This window comes from Scyliorhinus torazame, chromosome 14 (genome assembly GCF_047496885.1).
Source record: "Scyliorhinus torazame isolate Kashiwa2021f chromosome 14, sScyTor2.1, whole genome shotgun sequence".
Lineage (NCBI taxonomy): Eukaryota > Metazoa > Chordata > Chondrichthyes > Carcharhiniformes > Scyliorhinidae > Scyliorhinus > Scyliorhinus torazame.
Genome location: NC_092720.1, coordinates 184,184,219 through 184,204,755, shown reverse-complemented (window position 1 = coordinate 184,204,755; position 20,537 = coordinate 184,184,219). Strand labels below are relative to the sequence as shown.

Below are 20,537 nucleotides of genomic sequence, written 5' to 3'. Positions count from 1 at the left end.
CCGACACACACTCACCATCTCCAATCAAACCCCCCGACACACACTCACCATCTCCAATCAAATAGATAGTTACATGGGTAAGATGGGTATAGAGGGTTATGGGCCAAGTGCGGGCAACTGGGACTAGCTTAATGGTAAAAACTAGGCGGCATGGACTGGTTGGGCCGAAGGGCCTGTTTCCATGCTGTAAACTTCTATGATTCTATGATTCTATAACCCCCCCGACACACACTCACCATCTCCTATCAAACCCCCCCGACACATACTCACCATCTCCAATCAAACCCCCCCCGACACACACTCACCATCTCCAATCAAACCCCCCGACACACACTCACCATCTCCAATCAAACCCCCCGACACACACTCACCATCTCCAATCAAACCCCCCCCGACACACACTCACCATCTCCAATCCCCCCGACACACACTCACCATCTCCAATCAAACCCCCCGACACACACTCACCATCTCCAATCAACCCTCCCTAACACACTCACCATCTCCAATCAAACCCCCCGACACACACTCACCATCTCCAATCAAACCCCCCGACACACACTGACCATCTCCAATCAAACCCCCCGACACACACTCACCATCTCCAATCAAACCCCCCCGACACACACTCACCATCTCCAATCAAACCACCCGACACACACTCACCATCTCCAATCAAACCCCCCCCGACACACACTCACCATCTCCAATCAAACACCCCCCGACACACACTCACCATCTCCAATCAAACCCCCCGACACACACTCACCATCTCCAATCAAACCCCCCCGACACACACTCACCATCTCCAATCAAACTCCCCGACACACACTCACCATCTCCAATCAAACCCCCCGACACACACTCACCATCTCCAATTAAACCACCCGACACACACTCACCATCTCCAATCAAACCCCCCCAGACACACACTCACCATCTCCAATCAAACCCCCGACACACACTCACCATCTCCAAACAAACCCCCCCGACACACACTCACCATCTCCAATCAAACCCCCCGACACACACTCACCATCTCCAATCAACCCTCCCTAACACACTCACCATCTCCAATCAAACCCCCCGACACACACTCACCATCTCCAATCAAACCCCCCGACACACACTGACCATCTCCAATCAAACCCCCCGACACACACTCACCATCTCCAATCAAACCCCCCCGACACACACTCACCATCTCCAATCAAACCACCCGACACACACTCACCATCTCCAATCAAACCCCCCCGACACACACTCACCATCTCCAATCAAACACCCCCCGACACACACTCACCATCTCCAATCAAACCCCCCGACACACACTCACCATCTCCAATCAAACCCCCCCCGACACACACTCACCATCTCCAATCAAACCCCCCGACACACACTCACCATCTCCAATCAAACCCCCCGACACACACTCACCATCTCCAATCAAACCACCCGACACACACTCACCATCTCCAATCAAACCCCCCCGACACACACTCACCATCTCCAATCAAACACTCCCCGACACACACTCACCATCTCCAATCAAACCCCCCCGACACACACTCACCATCACCAATCCAACCCCCCTCGACACACACTCACCATCTCCAATCAAACCCCCCCAGACACACACTCACCATCTCCAATCAAACCCCCGACACACACTCACCATCTCCAATCAAACCCCCCGACACACACTCACCATCTCCAATCAAACCCCCCCCGACACACACTCACCATCTCCAATCAAACCCCCCGACACACACTCACCATCTCCAATCAAACCCCCCGACACACACTCACCATCTCCAATCAAACCCCCGACACCCACACTCACCATCTCCAATCAAACCCCCGACACACACTCACCATCTCCAATCAAACCCCCCGACACACACTCACCATCTCCAATCAAACCCCCCCCGACACACACTCACCATCTCCAATCAAACCCCCCCCCCGACACACACTCACCATCTCCAATCAAACCCCCCGACACACACTCACCATCTCCAATCAAACCCCCCGACACACACTCACCATCTCCAATCAAACCACCCGACACACACTCACCATCTCCAATCAAACCCCCCCGACACACACTCACCATCTCCAATCAAACACCCCCCGACACACACTCACAATCTCGAATCAAACCCCCCCGACACACACTCACCATCACCAATCAAACCCCCCCCGACACACACTCACCATCTCCAATCAAACCCCCCCAGACACACACTCACCATCTCCAATCAAACCCCCGACACACACTCACCATCTCCAATCAAACCCCCCGACACACACTAACCATCTCCAACCCCCCGACACACACTCACCATCTCCAATCAAACCCCCCGACACACACTCACCATCTTTAATCCCCCGACACACACTCACCATCTCCAATCAAACCCCCCCGACACACACTCACCATCTCCAATCAAACCCCCCGACACACAGTCACCATCTCCAATCAAACCCTCCCGACTCACACTCACCATCTCCAATCAAACCCCCCGACACACACTCACCATCTCCAATCCCCCCGACACACACTCACCATCTCCAATCAAACCCCCCGACACACACTCACCATCTCCAATCAAACCCCCCGACACACACTCACCATCTCCAATCACCCGGCACACACTCACCATCTCCAATCAAACCCCGACACACACTCACCATCTCCAATCAAACCGCCGACACACACTCACCATCTCCAATCAAACCCCCCCCGACACACACTCACCATCTCCAATCAAACCCCCGACACACACTCACCATCTCCAATCAAACCCCCCGACACACACTCACCATCTCCAATCAAACCCCCGACACACACTCACCATCTCCAATCAAACCCCCCGACACACACTCACCATCTCCAATCAAACCCCCCGACACACACTCACCATCTCCAGTCAAACCCCCCCGACACACACTCACCATCTCCAATTAAACCCCTTGACACACACTCACCATCTCCAATCAAACCCCCCCGACACACACTCACCATCTCCAATCAAGCCCCCGACACACACTCACCATCTCCAATCAAACCCCCCCGACACACACTCACCATCACCAATCCCCCGACACACACTCACCATCTCCAATCAAACCCCCCCCGACACACACTCACCATCTCCAATCAAACCCCCCGACACACACTCACCATCTCCAATCAAATAGATAGTTACATGGGTAAGATGGGTATAGAGGGTTATGGGCCAAGTGCGGGCAACTGGGACTAGCTTAATGGTAAAAACTAGGCGGCATGGACTGGTTGGGCCGAAGGGCCTGTTTCCATGCTGTAAACTTCTATGATTCTATGATTCTATAACCCCCCCGACACACACTCACCATCTCCTATCAAACCCCCCCGACACATACTCACCATCTCCAATCAAACCCCCCCCGACACACACTCACCATCTCCAATCAAACCCCCCGACACACACTCACCATCTCCAATCAAACCCCCCGACACACACTCACCATCTCCAATCAAACCCCCCCCGACACACACTCACCATCTCCAATCCCCCCGACACACACTCACCATCTCCAATCAAACCCCCCGACACACACTCACCATCTCCAATCAACCCTCCCTAACACACTCACCATCTCCAATCAAACCCCCCGACACACACTCACCATCTCCAATCAACCCTCCCTAACACACAATCACTATCTCCAAGTTACAGAGACAGGGCATGATGAAGATACTGGAATGAAGTGGTTAGACAGATAGGAAGGTGTGATGACACTGGGGGTGCTTGAGGGACCAGGGCAACTGATACGGATTGAAGCAAGCTACTTTTGGATGAGGTTATCGGGTGGGGTATGGGACTAAGTGGGGTGGTCTTTCCGAGGGTCGGTGAAGGCCTGATGGGCCGAGTGTCCTTTTCTGTACTGTAGATCTTCTATGTTTCCACGGGAGGTTGTAATATATTCTGCTGAGTTTATTGGGGATTATTTTCATCTTCACCTTTACTTCGTGAGCTACACATCAATATAACCAATCCTGCCCTGAGTACAGGTGAGTTGAGTTTGAATGTATTGACAGTTCTGAGCTGAAGGCAGTTTGTGGTTCAGGGATGTCGGCTCGCTGATGTCTTCTCTCTGGAAACGAGATGATTTCCACATTAAATTACATGTTGGGAAAAGTTAATCTGATGCCAGTCAGGAGCATCAAGGACCCCACGGCAAAACAGAACAAGTTCAGAATCTGCTGTTCATCAAGAACTCATTTCCAGCGACATTGATTTAATTCTCACCCAATTCCATTGTTTGTTGAGAAATATTTCATTCTTCACCATTAAATAAAGAAAACTCCTTGCGCATCTCAAATCAGTTTTCAGGTCAGACGATGAAAACCAATTGTCCCCAACACTGGGAACGGTTCAGAGTGTGAGACTGGGTGGGACCAGCAGGTGGCGATGTTTAGTGTTCCCGCCTCGCTGTCCCACAGTGTGAGACCGAGCAGGAACAGCAGGAGGCGCTGTTTAGTGTTCCCGTCTCACTGTCCCACAGCGTGAGGCTGGGCAAAACCAGCAGACAGGAACACTGAACGGCACCTCCTGCTGGCCCTGCCCAGTCTCACAACCTGGACCACTCCGAGGGTTTCTCACATTCAGTGCTGCAGCCTCGCTGTCCCATGGTGTGAGATTGATTGGGACCAGCAGGAGGCACCGTTCAGTAAACCAACTGCTCTATCCCGGGGTAAGGGGGAATGGGAATGTGAGTTGGTCAGTATTGGAAATTGTCTGATTCCGGAAAGCAGTGTAACTCACCCTGCACTGCACTGTAAACACCCTCATGTACACAAATCCCTCGGTAGAATGCTTACAGCCCTCTTTCACAAACACCCAGTACTGGAATGAGTAGAAACTACCTTCAACCAAATATTGGGAAGGCAATTGCCATCACCTTCAGCCCCCACCACAAACTCCATTCTTCAGTCCCTGACTCCATCCCTCTCCTTGGTAACTGTCTAAGGCTGCACCAGTCCATTCGCAACCTTCGACTGGAATTTGACCCCCCCCCCCCGTTGAGATTCTGATCCCCATCCCCTCTGCATCACCAAGCCTTACCATTCCCACCTCTTCAACACTGTCCATCTGCACTCCTGTCTTGGCTCATCTGCTCCTGGAGCCCTCATCCATTCCGTTGCTACCACCAGACTCGACTGTTGCGCTGCTCTCCTGGTCTCCCTCCCATTTTCCAACCTCTGTAACTTGAAGCTTAAAGAAAAACTCTGCTGTCCGTGTTCTAACTCGCAGCATGTCCCATTCCGCTTTACCCCGTCTTCGCTGATCCACATTGACTCTCAGTCCGTCAATGCCTCAATTTTAATTTGTTCTCCTTGTCTTCAAATCCCTCCGTGGCCTCGCCTCTCCCTATCTGTGTGATCTCCTCAAACTCTACAACCCCAGGCAGCATGGTGGTGCAGTGGGTTAGCCCTGCAGTTTCACGGTGCTGAAGTCCCAGGTTCGATCCCGGCTCTGGGTCACTGTCTGTGTGGAGTTTGCACATTCTCCCCATGTTTGTGTGGGTCTCACCCCCACAACCCAAAGATGTGCCGGGTAGGTGAATTGGTCACACTAAATTGCCCCTTAATTGGAAAAAAATGAGTTGGGTACTCTACACTTATTTTTAAAATAAATTTAAAAAACTCTACAACCCTCTGGAATCTCGCTACTTCTCTAACTCTAAACTCTCGCACTTCGCTCCAGCATTGGTGGTCACGCCTTCAGCTGCGAGGGTCCGGAGCTCTGGAATTCCCACCCTAAACCCCTCAAACCCTCTCTCCTCCTTTAAGGCATGTTTGAAATCTCGCCTTTTGACCAGGCTTTTGCTTATTACGTGTCTGGCTGTCACATTTTGATTGGCACTTGCCCCCATGAAGCAGCTATGGACGTTTTACTGTGTTCAATGTTGGGAGTGTATCGGGAATGGTGTAGAAACCCAACAGGAAAATATTGCAGACACTGGAAATCTGAAATAAAAACAAAAAATGCTGGAAAAAAGCAGCTCTCACAGCATCTGTGGAGACTGAAACAGAGTTAACGTTTCAGTTAATCAGCTTCACAGCGCCAGGGTCCCGGGTTCGATTCCTGACTTGGGTCACTGTCTGTGCGGAGTCTGCACATTCTCCCCGTCTCTGCGTGGGTTTCCTCCGGATGCTCCGGTTTCCTCCCACAAGTCCAGAAAGACGTGCTGTTAGGTGAATTGGACATTCTGAATTCTCCCTCTGTGTTCCCGAACAGGCGTCGGAGTGTGGCGACTAGGGGATTTTCACAGTAACTTGATTGCAGTATTAATGTAAGCCCAGTTGTGACACCAATAAAGATTATTATTATTAGGGCGGCACGGTGGTGCAGTGGTTAGCACTGCTGCCAACGGCGCTGAGGACCCGGGTTCGATCCCGGCCCCGGGTCACTGTCCGTGTGGAGTTTGCACATTCTCCCCGTGTCTGCGTGGGTCTCACCCCCACAACCCAAAGATGTGCAGGTTAGGTGGATTGGCCAGGCTAAATTGCCCCTTAATTAGAAAAAAAATAATTGAGTACTCGAAATCTTTTTTAAAAAATTATTATTATTAATCATCCTTGTTAGAGGCAGACTGAAATGCAAGTTATTGTAATACAATGAGGATGTTCATCGATAGAATGACCGTCCTATACAATCCTCATATCTTCTGTTTAATTCCCACCATGCTATACAATTCTACATTTTCTATACAATTCTACATTGCCCACATTCCCTCTACAATTCCCACATTCCCTGTGTTCCTCAGATCCAATGTCTGGAGGTGTCTCCGCCAATGTAAACATTATTCCCACAGGCAGAATCTTCCTCTCCAATCCCTTTCCTATCCAACGCCATCAGGAACTGGTATGATTCCAGGGACAAGTCGCCAATCAGTGCTGCGAATGGGAAGGTGATCCTGGGCGAGCAGAGACCTCAGGCGATGTTGGGAGGAGAACCCCAGTCCCAGGGAAATGGAAAACCGCAAAGGATGTTGGAAATGCTGGCAAAATGTGAGACGGAGAGACGGAGAAACTGAGGGCTAGGGTGGGAGCGAGAGTACAGTGAGGGGGAAAGGGATGATCAGAGAGATGGAGGGAGGAAGGAGGGAGGGGAGGGAGATAGGAGAAAGTGAAATTGGAGTGTGCCAGGCCGGAAGGGAGAAGTAGGCAGAGGGAAGGCAGAGACAGGGTCAGTGAAAGACGGGGCGAGAGGGGAGAGTGAGGGCTGGGTGGGAGGGGGAAAGAGAGAAAGAGGAGGAGAGACAGGAGGTGGGGAGAGGGGAGGCAGAGAGAGGGGAGAGCGAAAGAGGGGGAGAGAGGGGACAGGGAGGGCTGAGTGAGAGGAGGAAAGAAAACAAGGGGAGAGTGGAGAGGGACGAGGGGAGAGGTGGAAAGGAGAAAGAGAGAGAAAGGCAAAAAAGAGAACAGGGAGAGAGAAAGAAGGGGCGAGGGGTGGGAAAGAGAGGGGAGAGTGTCAGAGGGTGAGAGGGAAGAGTGAGAATAGAGTGAGAGGGCAGAAGGGAAAAAGAGAAAGGGGGAGGGTGAGAGAGGGGAAGGTGAGAGGAGGAAGGGAGAAAGAGAGAGGAGAAAGAGGACGAGATGTGGAGCTCCGAGCTCAACGTGTAGAGTGGGCTGTCATCATCCTCCATCCTATGGACCAGAGCCGCTGTCACTGCCCAGTGCCCCCAGCTCATTGCACCGCACGTGTATATATATAATGGAGAGGTGGTGTGCATGCGGGTGGTTCGGTGGTGGGGGAGGTGAGTGTGTTCGGTGGTGGGGGAGGTGAGTGTGTTCTGTGTGGGGAGATGAGAGTGTTCGGTGGTGAAGGGATGTGGTATTGTGATGTTCGTGCCCCTGCTCAGCAACGCCCCCCCCCTTCCCCCCATTTGGTAAAACGTGCGCCGACCAAAGCGTCCCATGCTCGCTGGCGTTGCCGATGGTGTAGTGCAGCCTCCTGTGCATGGCCATCCCCCATGTCCATCGCATTGTCCCCCTCCCCCTCATCCTCCTCATCTGATGAGGCCTGCCCTTGCTCCTCAGCCTCCTCCAGCACATCGCCGCTCTGCTGCGCGATGTTGTGGAGGACACAGCAGACCACCACGATGCGGCCGACCCTTCTGGCCTCGTACTGGAGGGCACCTCCAGAGCGGTCCAGGCACCTGAAGCGCATCTTCAGCACCCCGAAGCACCTCTCCACCACACCCCTGGTCGCACAATGGGCATCATTGTAGCGGTACTCCGCATCGCTCTGTGGCCTCCGGATAGGCAACATCAGCCACGACCGCAATGGGTACCCCCTGTCGCCCAGCAATCAGCCCCGAGGCGTCGCTCGAACATGCCGGGGACAAATGATTGCACCAAAACGAAAGAGTCATGCACACTGCCCGGGTACCGGGTGCAGACGTGCAGGATCCTAATCTAATGGTCACAGACCAGCAAAACATTCATGGAGTGGTACCCCTTCCTGTTCGTGAACACAGGCCTGTCATCCGCTGGTGGCTGCAGGGCAACATGCACCCTATCGATGACCCCCGGACCCGGGGCATCCCGGCGAAGGCAGCGAACCCCACTGCCCGGGCATCCTGGTGGGCGCGGACAGGGAACTATGTACCAATCTGGCAGGGCATACAAGGCATCAGTGGTGGCACGGATGCACCTGTGCGCCGATACCTGTGGAATCCTGGACAGGTCCGCACTCGGCAACTGGAACGACCCCGTGGCGTAGACATTCAACGCAACCGTCACCTTGACGGCCACCGGTAGCGGGTGTCCTCCCTCACTCCCACACGGTGCCAGTTGTGCCATCATGTGGCAGATGTGTCCCACTGTCTCCCTGCTCATCCGCAGTCTCCTCCTGCATGCCCGGTCTGGGAGTTCCTCAAAGGACATGCGGCGCTGGTACACGCGGGGCCTCATCCGGCGCCTCCTTGGCACCATCACCACCTCCTCTCCCTCCACCTCCTCCTCCTCCTCCCCCTAATCCCATTCCTCCTCCTCGTCAGTCTGTCGGGAGGGCAGCCCTCCAGCCTGAGCGGCTGCCACCTGCCCCTCTGCAGCCTGCTCCTCTGCTGCAGCCGCCGCCTCCTCGCTGCGCCGCCTGCGCTGGCGCTGCCACAGGGCTGCATGCAGGGCAGCGGCCCACGCCACAGCGGCCAACATCGCTGGTTGGTTCCCAAACATTATGATCTGCAGGGAGTGAGGGGGGAAAATGTTACCATGGCACATATACCCATGCACAGCCAGGTGTCATGGCTCCATGGTCGCCCCAGTTGGCACCGAGCGCCCCAGCCATGCATGTCACCCACCCTCAACACATCGGCGCCCCCACTCCTGGCAACCATCCCTGCTGCCAGGCCCAACGTTTGATAGCACTGCCCTCACTGGGAGCTGCCTTCGGTGTGGCCCTGGGTGGTCCCCCGGTGAGTGTCGCCGGTTGACAGGTGGCCGGGGAGAGGGGGGCCATCCACGGGGATGGGGGGGCCTCCACAGGGGGGGGCATCCACGGGGGGGGCACCACCCATACGCCCGTAAACCCTGCTTTCACCCAGGGGCTGGGGTGGGTGGCCAACAAGATGGCCACCGTAATGGCGCTCGCTGCATGGGCACCACCCTGTCATGTCGGGGGCTCCCCGACTGCCCGGCCTGTCCCCCCCTCTTCCCCCCCCCCCCCCTCCCCTCTACAGAAAGCAGAGCCGGCGTCCGTTACAGGAGCCCATGTCCCCCCCAATCCAACTCCTACCTCCTCTCCCCACCGCATCAGCCAGCGGGCTTGCTTCACAATTTTTTATAGGTGACTAGAACCACGCGCCGTCGGGAACTCGGCCCGTCCGGGCCGCAGAATCGCTGAGGCCCCGGCGAATCGGTCACCGGAGCACCTAATGCGATTGTCCAGGCCGTGCGGCGGGCGCCGCGATTCCGTCGGGTAGGGGGCCAGGAGAATCGTGAAACAGCGCGAAACCGGCGTCAAAGCCGATTTCAGCGTCGGAGCCGATTCTCCGGCCGAATGCATTTCGCGATTTTAGCGCGTGGCTGCGGAGAATCCTGCCCCTGATTCCAGCAACAGATTGGAACCGGCCCGTAGGGTCCTTGTGGTAGTCACCACTGATGTATATATTAGGTGCTTTGTGGTAAGGCCCTTTACAACAGGTATGGGGGGAGTTCCCTGTCTGCTGGCTCCGCCCAGTAGGCGGAGTATAAATATGTGTGCTCCCGTACAGCAGCCATTTCACCAGCTGCTGTAGGAGGTCACACATCTTAGTGTAATAAAGCGTCAGTTGCATTCAACTCTCGTCTTTGTGTAATTGATCGTGCATCAATTTATGACACTAAAGTTTTCAGAGGATGGACCTCCGCATCAAGCCAGATCGCCTGCAGATGGATCCGCAATCAGGCAACGCCAAAAAGGGCTTTGAACATTGGCTAGCCTGTTTCGAAGCTTACGTCAGGTCTGCACCAGACCCAATTCCGGAAGCTCAGAAGATTCAGATCCTCTACACGCGGCTGAGTTCCAACATCTTTCCGCTTATCCAGGATGCGCCGAACTATGATGAAGCCATGGCGCTACTGAAAGAAAACTACACTCAGCGGACTAACACGCTTTACGCCAGACACATCCTCTCCACGCGCAGTCAACTCCCTGGTGAGTCAGCAGAAGACTTCTGGCGTGATCTCAATCCCCTAGTCAGAGACTGTGACTGTCAGGCCGTCACGGCCACGGAACACTCAAACTTGTTTATGAGGGTTGCTTTTGTTTCGGGGATAGGGTCAGATTACATCCACCAATGCCTTTTAGAAGGGGCCACGCTCGACCTCGCGGCAAGCGAAAAGCTTGCGCTCTCGCTGACGGTTTCATCGCGCAACATCCAGGCCTACACCTTCGGCCGAGCGGCCCACCCCTCCTACGCATCGTGGACTCCGCAGACGGCCGCCCCATCGGGGACCCCACTCAGCCAACGCCACGCCTGTGCCGCACAGCAGCCAACCAACCCCGGGGGCCCCAAATGTTACTTCTGTGGGCAGCCAAAACACCCCCGACCACGCTGCCGGGCCCGGAGCCTACGGCAAGAAGGGGCACTTCGCGGCGGTGTGCCAGGCCCGTTCAGTCGCCGCTATTGTTCCGCTCCCCCCACCGTACGGCCAATGGGCACCGCCATCTTCCCCTCCTCGGAGCACGTGCGGCCCGCGGGAGCCGCCATCTTGTTCAACCCCCACCATGTGCGGCCCGTGGATACCGCCATCTTGTCCTCCCCAGGACCATCAAGCGTCGCCATCTTGTATCCCCCATGGCACGTGCGGCCCGTGGGTGCCACCATCTTACCAGGACACATGCCCCCCGGGCACCCCATCGTCTGCCACCATCGACGATCAGCCGCATCTCGCCTCGGTCACGATTGACCAGTCTCGCCCACACAACCTAGCAGCCGCCTCTACAAACGTGAAAATCGATGGGCACGAGATCTCCTGCCTTCTGGACTCCGGGAGCACCGAGAGCTTCATTCATCCCGATATGGTAAGGCGCTGCCCTCTCGCGGTACACCCGCCAATCAGAGAATCTCCCTGGCCTCCGGGTCCCACTCTGTGGCGATCTGGGGGTACTGCATCGCCACTCCCACTGTCCAGGCCGTGGAGTTTACCGGCTTCCACCTCGACGTCCTCCCCAACCTCTGCGCTGCCTTACTACTCGGCCTGGACCTCCAGTGCAACCTCCAGAGCCTAACATTGAAATTCGGCAGAACCCTACCACCCCTTACCGTGTGCGGCCTCGCGACCCTAAAGGTCGAGCCACCTTCCCTATTTGCAAACTTAACCCCAGATTGCAAACCTGTTGCCACCAGGAGCAGACGGTACAGTGCCCAGGACAGGACCTTCATCAGTTCGGAGGTCCAGCGGCTGCAGCGGGAAGGCATCATCGAGGCCAGCAACAGCTCCTGGAGAGCCCAAGTGGTAGTGGTGAAAACTGGGAAGAAACACAGAATGGTCGTGAACTACAGCCAGGCTATCAACAGGTACATGCAGCTCGACGCGTACCCCCTCCTACGCATATCTGATATGGTCAATCAGATTGCACAGTACCGGGTCTTCTCAACTGTGGACCTTAAATCCGCCTACCACCAGCTCCCCATCAGTAAAGCAGACCGCCCATACACTGCCTTCGAGGTAGATGGCCGCCTTTACCACTTTCTCAGGGTTCCTTTCGACGTCACCAACAGGGTCTCGGTTTTCCAACGGGAAATGGACCGAATGGTCGACCAGTACGGGCTGCGGGCCACTTTCCCGTACCTAGACAATGTCACCATCTGCGGTCACGATCAGCAGGACCATGATGCCAGCCTTGCCAAATTTCTCCGCACCGCTACTCTCCTCAACCTCACTTACAACAAGGAGAAGTGCGTGTTCAGCACAAACCGTTTAGCCACCCTCGGCTATGTGGTCCAGAACGGAGTTCTGGGGCCCGATCCCGACGGCATGCGCCCCCTCATGGAACCCGCTGCCCCAAGGCTCTCAAACGTTGCCTGGGGTTCTTTTCTTACTGCGCCAGTGGGTCCCAATTTATGGAGACAAGGCCGCCCACTCATCAAATCCACTCTTTTTCCCATAACGGCCGAGGCTCACCAGTCCTATACCGTATTAAGGCCGACATCGCCAAGGCCGCGATGCACGCAGTCGACGAGACGCTCCCCTTCCAAGTCGAGAGCGATGCATCAGACGTCGCTCTGGCCGCCACCCTCAACCAGGCAGACAGGCCCGTGGCATTCTTTTCACGAACCCTTCATGCCTCCGAAATTCGGCACTCCTCCGTCGAAAAGGAGGCCCAAGCCATCGTTGAAGCTGTGCGGCATTGGAGGCATTACCTGGCCGGTAATTCACTCTCCTCACTGACCGACGGTCGGTAGCTTTCATGTTTAACAACACACAGCGGGGCAAGATCAAAAACAATAAAATCTTGAGGTGGAGGATCGAGCTCTCCACCTACAACTACGAGATTTTGTATCGCCCCGGTAAGCTCAACGAGCCCCCCCGATGCCCTATCCCGAGGTACATGTGCCAGTGTGAGTATGTGTGGGATTGTGAGAGTGTGTGGCGAGTTTGTGTAGTGAGTCTGACTATATGTGGGATTATGAGTGTGTGCAGTGGGTGTACGTGTAGGATTGTGAGTGTGTGTAGTGAGTGTGCGCAGCGAGTGCGTGTGGGATTGTGAATGTGTGTTGTGAATGTGAGTATGTGTGGAATTGCGAATGTGTGTAGTGAGTGTGAGCATGAATGGGATTGTGTGTGTAGTAAGTTTGAGTGTGTGTAGTGAGTGTGAGTGTATGTAGCGAGTGTGAATGTGTGTAGTCCGTGTGTGCGTTGACCGTGAGTAGTGAGTGAGTGTGAGCAGTGAGTGTGTGTGTAGTAAGTGTGAATGTGTGTAGTGAGTGTTAGTGTGTGTAGTGTGTGTGTAGTCAGTGTGCGTGTGTGCATAGTGAGTGTGTGTAGTGAGTGAGTATGTGTAGTGAGTGTCTGTAGTGAGTGTGTGTGTAGTGAGTGTGTTGTGAGTAGTGAGTGTGAGTGTAGTGAGTGTGTAGTGAGTATGAGTGTATAGTGAGTGTGTAGTGAGTGTGAATAGTGAGTGTGAGTGTGGAGTGTGAGTGTGTGTAGTGAGTGTGAGCGTAGTGAGTGTGAATGTAGTGAGTGTGAATGTAGTGTGTAGTGCGTATGAGCGTAGAGTAAGTGTGTGTAGTGAGTGTGAGTAGTGAGCGTGAGTGAAGTGTGTTTGTAGTGAGTATGCGTAGTGCGTGTGTGTAGTGAGAGTGAATATGTGTGCAGTGAGTGTTTGTAGTGAGTGTGAATGTGTGTGCAGTGAGTGTGTACAGTGAGTGTGAGTGTGTGTAGTGAGTGTATTTAGTGAGTGTGTGTAGTGAGTGTGAGTATATAGTGAGTGTGTGTAGTGAGTGTGTAGTGTGTATGAGTGTACAGTGCGTGTGTGTAATGAGTGTGAGTAGTGAGTGTGGGTGTAGAGTGTGAGTATGTGCAGTGAGTGTGTGTAGTGAGTATGAGTATAGTGAGTGTGAGTGTAGTGAGTGTATTTAGTGAGTGTGTGTAGTGAGTGTGAGTGTATAATGAGTGTGTGTAGTTAGTGTGTATGAGTGTTCAGTGAGTGTGTGATGAGTGTGAGTAGTGAATATGTGTAGTGAGTGTGTGCAGTGTGTATGAGTGTAGAGAGTGTGAGTGCAGTGAGTGTGAGTATATGTAGTGTTAGTATATGTAGTGAGTGAGTGTAGTGAGTGTGAGTGTCATGAGTATGCAGTGCGTATGAGCATATAGTGAGTGTGTGTAGTGAGTGTGAGTAGTGAGTGTGAGTGTAGTGTGAGTGTTTGTACTGAGTATGCGTAGTGCGTGTGAGTGTAGTGTGAGTCCAGTGAGTGTGAGTATAATGAGTATACGTAGTGAGTGTGTGTAGTGAGTGTGAGTGTATAGTGAGTGTGTAGTGAGTGTTAGTACTGAGTGTGTGTGTAGAGTGTGAGTGCAGAGTGTGAGTGTAGAGTGTGAGTGTGTGCAGTGAGTGTGTGTAGTGAGTGTGAGTGTAGTGAGTGTGAGTGTAGTGAGTGTGTAGTGCGTATGAGCATATAGTGAGTGTGTGTAGTGAGTGTGAGTAGTGAGTGTGAGTGTACTGTGAGTGTTTGTAGTGAGTATGCATAGTGCGTGTGAGTGTAGTGTGAGTCCAGTGAGTGTGAGTATAATGAGTATACGTAGTGAGTGTGTGTAGTGAGTGTGAATGTGTGTGCAGTGAGTGTTTGTAGTGAGTGTGAATGTGTGTGCAGTGAGTGTGTGCAGTGAGTGTGTGTAGTGAGTGTGAGTATATAGTGAGTGTGTGTAGTGAGTGTGTAGTGTGTATGAGTGTACAGTGAGTGTGTGTAATGAGTGTGTGTAGTGAGTGTGAATATGTGTGCAGTGAGTGTTTGTAGTGAGTGTGAATGTGTGTGCAGTGAGTGTGAGTGTGTGTAGTGAGTGTATTTAGTGAGTGTGTGTAGTGAGTGTGAGTATATAGTGAGTGTGTGTAGTGAGTGTGTAGTGTGTATGAGTGTACAGTGCGTGTGTGTAATGAGTGTGAGTAGTGAGTGTGGGTGTAGAGTGTGAGTATGTGTAGTGAGTATGTGTAGTGAGTATGAGTGTAGTGAGTGGGAGTGCAGTGAGTGTGAGTATATGTAGTGTGAGTATATGTAGTGAGTGAGTGTGAGTGTTGTGAGTGTGAGTGTATTGAGAGTGTGTGTAGTGAGTATGAGTGTATAGTGAGTGTGTAGTGAGTGTTAGTAGTGAGTGTGTGTGTTTCGAGTGTGAGTGTAGAGTGTGAGTGTGTGCAGTGAGTGTGTGTAGTGAGTGTGAGTGTAGTGAGTGTGAGTGTAGTGAGTGTGAGTGTAGTGAGTGTGTAGTGCGTATGAGCATATAGTGAGTGTGTGTAGTGAGTAGTGAGTGTGAGTGTAGTGTGAGTGTTTGTAGTGAGTATGCGTAGCGCGCGTGAGTGTCGTGTGAGTCCAGTGAGTGTGAGTATAATGAGTATACGTAGTGAGTGTGTGTAGTGAGTGTGAATGTGTGTGCAGTGAGTGTTTGTAGTGAGTGTGAATGTGTGTGCAGTGAGTGTGTGCAGTGAGTGTGAGTGTATTTAGTGAGTGTGTGTAGGGAGTGTGAGTATATAGTGAGTGCGTGTAGTGAGTGTGTAGTGTGTATGAGTGTACAGTGAGTGTGTGTAATGAGTGTGAGTAGTGTGTGTGGGTGTAGAGTGTGAGTATATGCAGTGAGTGTGTGTAGTGAGTATGAGTGTAGTGAGTGTGAGAGTAGTGAGTGTGAGAGTAGTGAGTGTATTTAGTGAGTGTGTGTAGTGAGTGTGTATGAGTGTTCAGTGAGTGTGTAGTGAGTGTGAGTAGTGAGTGTGAGTGTAGTGAGTGTGTGTGTTTCGAGTGTGAGTGTAGAGTGTGAGTGTGTGCAGTGAGTGTGTGTAGTGAGTGTGAGTGTAGTGATTGTGAGTGTAGTGAGTGTGAATGTAGTGAGTGTGTAGTGCGTATGAGCATATAGTGAGTGTGTGTAGTGAGTAGTGAGTGTGAGTGTAGTGGGAGTGTTTGTAGTGACTATGCGTAGTGCGTGTGAGTGTAGTGTGAGTCCAGTGAGTGTGAGTATAATGAGTATACATAGTGAGTGTGTGTAGTGAGTGTGAATGTGTGCAGTGAGTGTTTGTAGTGAGTGTGAATGTGTGTGCAGTGAGTGTGTGCAGTGAGTGTGAGTGTATTTAGTGAGTGTGTGTAGGGAGTGTGAGTATATAGTGAGTGCGTGTAGTGAGTGTGTAGTGTGTATGAGTGTACAGTGAGTGTGTGTAATGAGTGTGAGTAGTGTGTGTGGGTGTAGAGTGTGAGTATATGCAGTGAGTGTGTGTAGTGAGTATGAGTGTAGTGAGTGTGAGAGTAGTGAGTGTGAGAGTAGTGAGTGTATTTAGTGAGTGTGTGTAGTGAGTGTGTATGAGTGTTCAGTGAGTGTGTAGTGAGTGTGAGTAGTGAGTGTGAGTGTAGTGAGTGTGTGTGTTTCGAGTGTGAGTGTAGAGTGTGAGTGTGTGCAGTGAGTGTGTGTAGTGAGTGTGAGTGTAGTGATTGTGAGTGTAGTGAGTGTGAATGTAGTGAGTGTGTAGTGCGTATGAGCATATAGTGAGTGTGTGTAGTGAGTAGTGAGTGTGAGTGTAGTGGGAGTGTTTGTAGTGACTATGCGTAGTGCGTGTGAGTGTAGTGTGAGTCCAGTGAGTGTGAGTATAATGAGTATACATAGTGAGTGTGTGTAGTGAGTGTGAATGTGTGCAGTGAGTGTTTGTAGTGAGTGTGAATGTGTGTGCAGTGAGTGTGTGCAGTGAGTGTGAGTGTATTTAGTGAGTGTGTGTAGGGAGTGTGAGTATATAGTGAGTGCGTGTAGTGAGTGTGTAGTGTGTATGAGTGTACAGTGAGTGTGTGTAATGAGTGTGAGTAGTGTGTGTGGGTGTAGAGTGTGAGTATATGCAGTGAGTGTGTGTAGTGAGTATGAGTGTAGTGAGTGTGAGAGTAGTGAGTGTATTTAGTGAGTGTGTGTAGTGAGTGTGTATGAGTGTTCAGTGAGTGTGTAGTGAGTGTGAGTAGTGAGTGTGAGTGTAGTGAGTGTGTGTGTTTCGAGTGTGAGTGTAGAGTGTGAGTGTGTGCAGTGAGTGTGTGTAGTGAGTGTGAGTGTAGTGATTGTGAGTGTAGTGAGTGTGAATGTAGTGAGTGTGTAGTGCGTATGAGCATATAGTGAGTGTGTGTAGTGAGTAGTGAGTGTGAGTGTAGTGGGAGTGTTTGTAGTGACTATGCGTAGTGCGTGTGAGTGTAGTGTGAGTCCAGTGAGTGTGAGTATAATGAGTATACATAGTGAGTGTGTGTAGTGAGTGTGAATGTGTGCAGTGAGTGTTTGTAGTGAGTGTGAATGTGTGTGCAGTGAGTGTGTGCAGTGAGTGTGAGTGTATTTAGTGAGTGTGTGTAGTGAGTGTGAGTGCAGTGAGTGTGAGTGTATGTAGTGTGAGTATATGTAGTGAGTGTGAGTGTCATGAGTGTGAGTGTAGTGAGAGTGTGAGTGTGTGTAGTGAGTGTGTGTGTATAGCGAGTGTGTGCAGTGAGTGTGAGTGTGATTAGTGAGTGAGTGTCTGACTAGCTCTGTCACTGGCACCGACCCTGTGTTAAACTGCTCCACCCCAGCTCCTGTCTCCTAACAAACCGCAATCATTCACTCCCAGCTCCAGAATCATTCTCCATCATTAATGTCCCTGAGGATTCAATCCCGACCGAAAAGCGGAATAAACTTGGACTCGAGAGGAATATATGATGGAAAACGGTGAAAAGGGAATTATCACCCAATCTCTGCTTCACGCTCCATAACCAAGAAACAACAGATAACATTAAAGCGTCAGTTTTATAAACCTCTCAGAATAACAGCAGCAATATCTGGGAATTTATTGGGGATTTAGAAAGAGTTCAGAAAACCGAACCTGAGATTCGATTTTAAAAATCTCCGAGGACAAGGAAATCGATCCAAAAAAGTTTTGGAATTGCCCTCTCCAGAATTAAACACGGATTTGTGCGCTCCTGTCATTTTAATCTGAAGCGCTTTGGGATCTTTACCAGTGAAAAGGTGCTATATAAATGCAACTCATTGCTGTTGTTGATGTAAGCTGCCCACTATCCACATAATGTAACACATTGATGATATTCGGTTGCAATAGTCTATACATCCCCTTCCCAGAGCCCTCCCAATCTCCCTCACATCTCTCACTCACCGGCTATTCCCGATAGGAAATTCCTGCCCAAATTGTTTCAGCCTCTCACTGTGGGATTGTGTGTGTGGTGAGTGTGAGTGTGTGCAGTGAGTGTGAGTATGTGTTGTGCATGTGAGTGGGAATGTAAGTGTGTGTAGTGAGTGTGAGTATGTGTGGAATTGTGGGTATGTGTAGTGAGTGGGTGTGAATAGTGGGTGAGTAGTGATTAAGTGTGAGTAGTGAGTGTGTGCAGTGAGTATGAGTGTGAGTATGTGTTGTGCATGTGAGTGGGAATGTAAGTGTGTGTAGTGAGTGTGAGTATGTGTGGGATTGTGGGTATGTGTAGTGAGTGAGTAGTGAGTGGGTGTGAATAGTGGGTGAGTAGTGATTAAGTGTGAGTAGTGAGTGAGTGTGTGTAGTGAGTATGAGTGTGTGTAGTGAGTGTGAGTATGTGTAGGATTGTGAGTGTGTGTAGTGATTGTGAGTATGTGTGGGATTGTGAGTGTGTGTAGTGTGTGAGTATGTGGGATTGTAACTGTGTGTAGTGGGTGTGAGTCTGTGTAGCGAGTGTGAGCAGGTGTGGGATTCTGAGTGTGTGTAGTGAGCGTGATTAGTGAATGTGATTTTCTGTGGGATTGTGAGTGTGTATAGTGAGTGTGAATGTGAGTAGTGAGTGTGTGTGGTCAGTGTGAATATGTGTGGGATTGTGAGTTTATGCAGTGAGTGTGAGTGTGTGCTGAAAGTGAGTGTGTGTAGTGAGTGTAGTGAGAGCAAGTGTGACTAGGTGTATCATAAGCGTGTATAGTGAGTGTGAGTGTGAGAGTAGTGATTGTGAGTGTGTAGTGAGTGTGTGTAGTGAATGAGAGTGTGTAGTGAGCGAATGTGTGTAGTGAGTGTGTGTAGTGAGTATGAGTGGGCATAGTGACTGTGTGTAGTGAGTGTGAGTGTGTGTAGTGAGTGTGAGTATGTGTGGTGAGTGTGAGTACAAGTAGTGAGTGAGTGTCTGACTAGCTCTGTTACTCGCACCGACCCTGTGTTAAACTGCTCCACCCCAGCTCCTGTCTCCTAACAAACCGCAATCATTCACTCCCAGCTCCAGAATCATTCTCCATCATTAATGTCCCTGAGGATTCAATCCCGACCGAAAAGCGGAATAAATTTGGAATCGAGAGGAATATATGATGGAAAACGGTGAAAGGGGAATTATCACCCAATCTCTGCTTCACGCTCCACAACCAAGAAACAACAGATAACATTAAAGCGTCAGTTTTATAAACCTCTCAGAATAACAGCAGCAATATCTGGGAATTTATTGGGGATTTAGAAAGAGTTCAGAAAACCTGAGAGTCGATTTAAACAATCTCCAAGAACAAAGAAATCGATCCAAAAAAGTTTTGGAATTGCCCTCTCCAGAATTAAACACGGATTTGTGCGCTCCTGTCATTTTAATCTGAAGCGCTTTGGGATCCTTTACCAGTGAAAAGGCGCTATATAAATGCAACTCATTGTTGTTGTTGATGTAAGCTATCCACATAATGTAACACATTGATGATATTCGGTTGCAATAGTCTATACATCCCCTTCCCAGAGCCCTCCCAATCTCTCTCCCATCTCTCACTCACCGGCTATTCCCGATAGGAAATTCCTGCCCAGATTCTTTCAGCCTCTCACTCCGCAGCGAAGCAGCTCCACCTTCAAACTCCCAGTTGGAGTGGGTTTGCTTCCTGAGAGCCGTGTCTTCACTGGAGACGGGGCGGGGAGAGCGGAGAGGGGGTGGGGGGAGAGCGGAGAGGGGGTGGGGGGAGAGCGGAGAGGGGGTGGGGGGAGGTCCCCCTCTCTCCAGACCGTCCACAGCTCCCAGACCCACAGCAACAGCACCGGCAGCGAGTGCACCAACCCAGGGAAAAGTCAGCACTGGGCGTCCTGGGGGTGTGGACAACCTTTCAGCCAGTGTTAATGCTGACTCGGGGAAGCTTTGCTTCTCTCACACACACAAACTGGCTGCCAGGGCAGGAGGCTGGGATCCAGACAATGTCTGGGACACGGAAGCCTGGAATAAATTAAAGCCCCTCAGCACCGCCACGCTGACCCTCAGTTTCATTGCAAATCCCCATCTTCAGGCTGGGTCCCCACAGTATTACAGGGGAATGAGGGGCAGGGTATTTTGTGTGTGCGTGTAGGAAAGAGGTATTATCACCCACATACCCATGT

General features: G+C 51.6%; 1 protein-coding gene across 4 annotated transcripts in view; it reads right to left on the bottom strand.

Moving 5' to 3' along the window:
* The window catches only part of LOC140390265 (netrin-G1-like), a 158,854-nt gene extending 138,765 nt beyond the window's left edge, over nt 1-20,089 (bottom strand). The window contains exons 1-2 of one of the 4 annotated variants that reach the window (XM_072475277.1): nt 19,949-20,089; nt 3,836-4,140 (exon numbers count right to left, since the gene is read on the bottom strand). The gene's annotated coding sequence lies outside the window, so the exon portion shown is untranslated. Of the gene's footprint in view, nt 1-3,835; nt 4,141-11,873; nt 11,984-18,347; nt 18,398-19,948 lie in introns of those variants that run through there. The other 3 variants (XM_072475279.1, XM_072475278.1, XM_072475280.1) reach the window with 3 other exon arrangements.
* Nucleotides 20,090-20,537: the final 448 nt, after the last annotated feature.